Below are 5,736 nucleotides of genomic sequence, written 5' to 3' on the forward strand. Positions count from 1 at the left end.
TACTTTAAAACTGTCCCCGGATCATAGATCAGCCCAAAGAGGCCAAGTCCAGCTCAGTTAATAACCTCTGAAAACACCATCAATCATGCGAGAGCCCCTCCTTAGGGCCCTCCAGGCCCAGTCCTGGCAGAGATGAATGAAGGGGCCCCTGGTCTTGGCAGTGCCTCCCGGGCTGCGTGCGGCCCGCCTTCTCGTGCCAGAACTGGGTTCTGGGATGGAGGGAGGAAGGAATCGGGAGGGTGGGGGAAGCCATCCAGCCACTATGACTCAGAGAGGCTAGTGACTCCCTCCTTGCTGGCCTCTCGTGGGCTTAGCCTGTGAGGTGGGCTCCGCCAGCTTGCTGCACCCCCAATGACGGACAGGAACCCCAGATGCCTCAGTATCTCCTAAGCGTCTGGGCGCCATCACATGGGGGAGAGTGGCCACACGGCGAACGCGGCCAGCCTGAGTGGCACCAGCCCCTGTGCCTGCCATGTGCCGACAGCCAAGCCCTGGGAACTCTGTTCTGAGAGGCCGAGCCACTGGTCAGGGCTGTGACTCTGATGGAGACATTCTTAGACCTTTTGGCTCCTCCTTCCTGCATCTTGTGTACCTAGACCTGCTGCCTGCCACTTAACAGCCCTGCCCTCACCGGGCCTCCCAGATTGCCACCCACTGCTCCTCATCAGTCTGCCCACGTGCCCTGCCAGAGGCCTCTTTGAGGCTTGGACACCGCTCTGACATGTCACTCTGGTGCACAAAATGCATTTCTAGTGGCCCCTACTCCCCTGGGAATAAGGCTCAAGCCTCCTCGTCCGATAATCCAGCGCAAACTGACCCTGCAGGGACCTTGTCCCTGTTATGTACTCCCTAGACTGGATACCTTCTCCTCTCACCCTCCTCTGTGTCCTCTCCACCTAATGAAATCCTGCCTCTTCTCTAAGTCCCAGCTGAAGCCTCACCTCCATGAAGTCCTCCTTGACTGCTCTAGCCCCCACTCTGGAACTCCGATGGCATGCACTGTCCCGAACACTGCCCTGGACCACTTTGTATTGCTGGAGTTGTCCTTGACTTGGAAGCCCCACCTCGTATTTCTTCAAACCTTGCACAGGCATTCTTGTCTCTGTACCCTACCGCAGACCTCTCCGTGCGTGTCCAGTCACCGGAGGCTCAAAGCTGCCTCCTCTGGGATCTGTCGGCTCTCAGAGGGTGGGCCCAACTGGAAAGCCCAGGCTGCAGGAACCAACTCCGGGTCCTCAGTGCCTGGCACCGAGCCTCCCAGAGTGGAAAGAGGTACTGGCCGAATGGGAATGGCGTGGACGTCTTCAGTGGCCTGTGCTGCTCCCTGACCTGTACGGCGCGTGGTGTTCTCACTCTCACCCTGTAACCGACTCAACACCGTGCATCCCCAGCAGCGGCTGCCCAGGCGCCTGCTGTAAATGCCAAGCACTCGGATGAACTCCTCCTGTGTGGAGTCTCCTCCAGCCATCCTCAGGAGCTCCCTCTGGCCTTGGGGTAGTCTGCAGGCAGAAGTCAAGGCATGTCTTGTCACTTGTGCTTGGCGAAGCGGCCCCTGGCTATGAGTACACCACATTTTCTTTCTCCACACGCTCTCGGCCCCTGATGGGCCCAGGATATGTTAACCAGCTCCCGCGGTCGGTCAGGACAGCCTTCATGATATGCTAGGACGATAGCTCACCCTGAGATACCCACGCCCTCTCCCCTACCAGGCTCCCCTCACCCCTTTCTGGGCTATTTTGGCTGCTTGCGCATCTGGCTCTAGTGAGCAATGCCACAATGGAATAGTATGCAGCCGTAGAAAAGAAGGCAACCTGGGCACACGTGACAACAGAGGTGGATGTCATGCTGAGTGGAATAAACCAGTCACAGAAGGTCCCATACCGCACAGTCCCACGTACATGAGGAATCAGAAGCAGACAGACTCAGAAGTGGAAAGTGGTGTGGTGGGGGCCGGACGCTGGGGAGGGAGGGGTGGAGTCTCGGACCTGCCAGGTGAGCACGGCTCCGACTGCTGCAGACCCCTGTGCTGATGGAAACGGTCACGTGCCACGCACATAAAGATTTGTTAAAAATGTGTTGGTTTGGGGGGCCGGCAGGTGGCGTGGTGGCTGAGGGCGCTAGACTCCCACATGGCAGACTGCAGTTTGAGTCCTGGACCTGGTCACTTGCTTTCTCGCTTTTTCTTTCTCTTTCTCTCTCTGTCTCTCTTCTGGTCAAATTTAAAAATAACCATAACAAATAAAATTCAATAAAAGTAAATTATTCTTTTTTTTTTTTGGAGAGATTTTCACTGTAGGGCGCGTGCGCTCGCCAGACAGACAGAGAGAGACATAGAGACAGAAAGCGAGAAATCACCCCCCAGGGGGGATGGTCACACCGCAATCCCTTCTCCTCCATTCTCCTCTCGGGATCTTGGGCACGCACGCACACGCGCCCGGCCTGAGTTTTAAGCCACCGGGTCCGGGACACGAACCACGGTCGACTACGTGGGAGTCCAGCGACATAGCCATTACGCTAACTGCTGGTTCCCCTCAAAGTAAATTGTTCTTTATAAAATGTGTTTTCCCCCCATAATAAAAAAGAAAATGTGTAAAGGAATGAATACATCTGTTTGAATATGTCAACCCCCTCAGCCCCTTCCCACTGCAGACTCTTCGGTTCCCACTTCTGCCTGTCCAGGAGACCTGTGGGCTGTGCTCTGGGTTCTGGAAACAGCTCCCCGGGAAGGGAGGTTTGCGTTTCTTGACGCCACTCTTTGTTGCCTGCGTGATGCACACAGAATACTTCAACAGCTTCCCCGGAGTAGCTGGCTGGGAACGGAGGGCACGACTGAGCCAGTCCTGCCTCCTCGCGGAGTTCCCGTAAGAATCAAACGCTTGTGTTGAGGGAACAGGTTGCCAATAGGAAAAGCCCTGTCCAGGGTCCTGCTGTTGTTCAGGGAAGCTTCCAGCCAGAGGGGCCTAGGTCAGAGGCAGGAGGCCCTCTTCCCGTTCGCTCGTGAGAATTAGGAGCAGTCAAGATTGCTCGAGAAAGTGACCGGGACCGGAGCTGCCTGGGCTGTGAGTTGGCCAGGACTGGGTTCAGCCCCACGACGCCCGAGTTGTAACATGGCCTGCAAGGGTGGAGTTTCTCTCTCACATGAGCGGCTAGGAATGCTGGGGATGCGCACTAGGGTCCCCGCGCTCCTCGGGGCTCTGTTACCCTGTCCGCTTTCCTCTCTGCCATCTGCGAGGGGCAGTTCTGCCTTCACCGTTCAAGACAGCTGCCATCATATCTGTGCTCCGGTGACTTCATGGGAAAGGGACAGTAAGAAAGGTCAAAAGGTTCTTTTTTGTGGGTGCGGGGGAGATTTTTGCTATAGAGTACATGCACTCGCTGGAGAGACAGAGAGAGACAGAGACAGAAAGTGAGAAGTCACCCGCCTGGGGGGATGGCCACACCACAATCCCTTCTCCTTCTGGGATTTTTAGCATGCATGTACATGTGCCTGACGTGAGTTTCAAGCTGCCAGGTCTGGGATTCAAATGGTGGTCGATCATATGGGAGTCCAATACCTTAACCACTATGCTACCTGCTGGCCCCTAAAAGGCTCTGTTTTAAGGAGGCTCTTGGAAGCTGCCACACGATACTCTGGCTTGCATGCCACTGTCCACACGTCGCCTTGAGGGAGGCAGGTTATGCAGTCTTTCCTCTGGTGGCCACGTGCCCAGGAAGGTTCTGCTGTGTTAGAAGGGAATGAATGTCAGAAGGAAAACTAGCACCTTGGTCATGGGTAGAGGGGTGCTGGGGTTGGGGTGGCAGCTGGTCAGAATCCCCACGTTTTTGTATTGCATGCAAGGTTCTCTGCTACTGGGCTGACTTGAGCCAAAGAACTGAAGAGAAGGTAGCAGTTTGGATACTTGGCATTTACAAGTTCCTGTCATCCTCTACTCCCAAGGGCCAGGCAGCCACCTGGATGCCCCAAATTTCAGAACTGAGAGTTTAGCAATGAGCGATTTCACTGTTTTCCCTCCTGGAGGCAAAGGTGACCAAATGACATTTTCGGATGAACTCGGAAATAGGTCTAAGGGATGAATGTTGTTTCTAGCTGACTGTCTGGGTATTGCGACAGATAGTCTGTGGGCTCGCGAGGGCACCTTAGCACTCAGGTATGAGTTGTGGAACAACTGGCCTAAAAATAAAAGCACCAGGACCAGCAGGTGGAGTGGTGGTTAAGATGCTGGGCTCCCACATTGTCGACGGAGGTTTGAGTCTCAGACCCGGCGGCTCTCTTTCTCACTTTCTCTCTCTACCTCCGGTGAGTGTGCATGTGCTATAGCAAATTAAAATAATAATAATAACAGTAATACAGGACCAGCAGTTAGCGTAATGGCTATGTCACTGGACTCCCACATAGTCGACCGCAGTTCGCGTCCCGGACCCTGTGGCTTAAACTCATGCCAGGCATGTGTGTGTGCGTGCCCAAGATCCCGAGAGGAGAATGGAGGAGAGAGGACTGTGGTGTGGCCATCCCCCCTGGGGAGTGATTTCTCACTTTCTATCTCTCTGTCTCTCTCTGTCTGTCTGGGGAGTGCATGTGCCCTCTACCAAAACCCTCTCCCAAAAAAGAAAATAATAGTAACAGTAATAAATAAAATCAAATAAGTAGTTCTTAAAAAAAAATAGTTCCAACCACATGATCTCCATTGTTCAGATGAGGAAACCGAGGCGCTGGAAGACTGAATAACTTGCCCAAAGTCACACAGTTGAGTGTCTTGCCTCTGTAGCTCGCTTTCTTATCACGGCACTAAACTACCCCCCATGCACCTGTCTGCGCGTCTGTCCTGTCTGGCGTTCTCTCTACTTCCCCTTCCACCTCTCTCAAAGGCTCCAAATCAGTCCTTTCCCTGCCAGCGGGCCACACTACAGGCTCTGTGTTCTTCGACATTCTTCTCTTTCACTTCCTCCACCAAGTCTCCCCCAACTAACCCACTGCTCCAACCAGTATCCATTCCCCCTCTGTCACCCTTGACACTGCCTTAACCGCTCTGCTCAGGAGCTGCTGGTGGTGCCCGAGCTCACGCGGGGGCAGCAGGCATCCTGTGTTCCCCGTGTGCTCCCGTCTCTCTTCCCACCTCGATGGGAGTTGCTGGGCTGTGGCCGGAATGTGAGCTCTACCACTCCTCGGCTCCCTGCTCCACCCACACCCGGCCCCACTCTGTGCATTTCCCCACCCAGTCCCAGGCCTGGGCTCTTCCATCCCCCCCCACACACACACACACCTGCTCACTGTGGTTGCTCCTCCGGCCCTAACCCCGAGCCCAGAAAGACGCTCTAGCCACCCACATGATGCAGCAGCACACTCTGCCACCAGGTTCTCCACTGGCTTTCTGTTTCTCAGCCAAGTTTTTATTGAAAGAGAACTCTGATACTCACTCCCTCTTTTTGCTTTTTTAAGAGAGGTTTTGAGAGACATAGAGACAGAAAGCGAGAAATCACCCCCCAGGGGGGATGGCCACGCCGCAAGATTTTCTCCTCCATTCTCCTCTCAGGTTCTTGGGTACGCACACACTGTGTTCAGCATGAGTTTCAGGCTGCTGGATCCAGGGCTCGAAATGTGGTTGACTGTGTGGGAGACCAGTGATGGGACCATTATGTCACCTGATAGTCCCCTTTTTCTTTTTCTTAAGAATTATTTATTTAAGGACCAGCAGTTAGTATAATGGCTATGTTGCTGAACTCCCACGTAGTTGACTG

At 54.3% G+C, this 5,736-nt stretch overlaps 1 pseudogene; it reads right to left on the minus strand.

Moving 5' to 3' along the window:
- Positions 1-1,138: 1,138 nt before the first annotated feature.
- Positions 1,139-5,736, minus strand: part of LOC102472119 (nucleoside diphosphate kinase A pseudogene) — a 7,103-nt pseudogene continuing 2,505 nt past the window's right edge.

Source organism: Tupaia chinensis, unplaced genomic scaffold, assembly GCF_000334495.1.
Source record: "Tupaia chinensis unplaced genomic scaffold, TupChi_1.0 Scaffold000348_1, whole genome shotgun sequence".
NCBI lineage: Eukaryota > Metazoa > Chordata > Mammalia > Scandentia > Tupaiidae > Tupaia > Tupaia belangeri.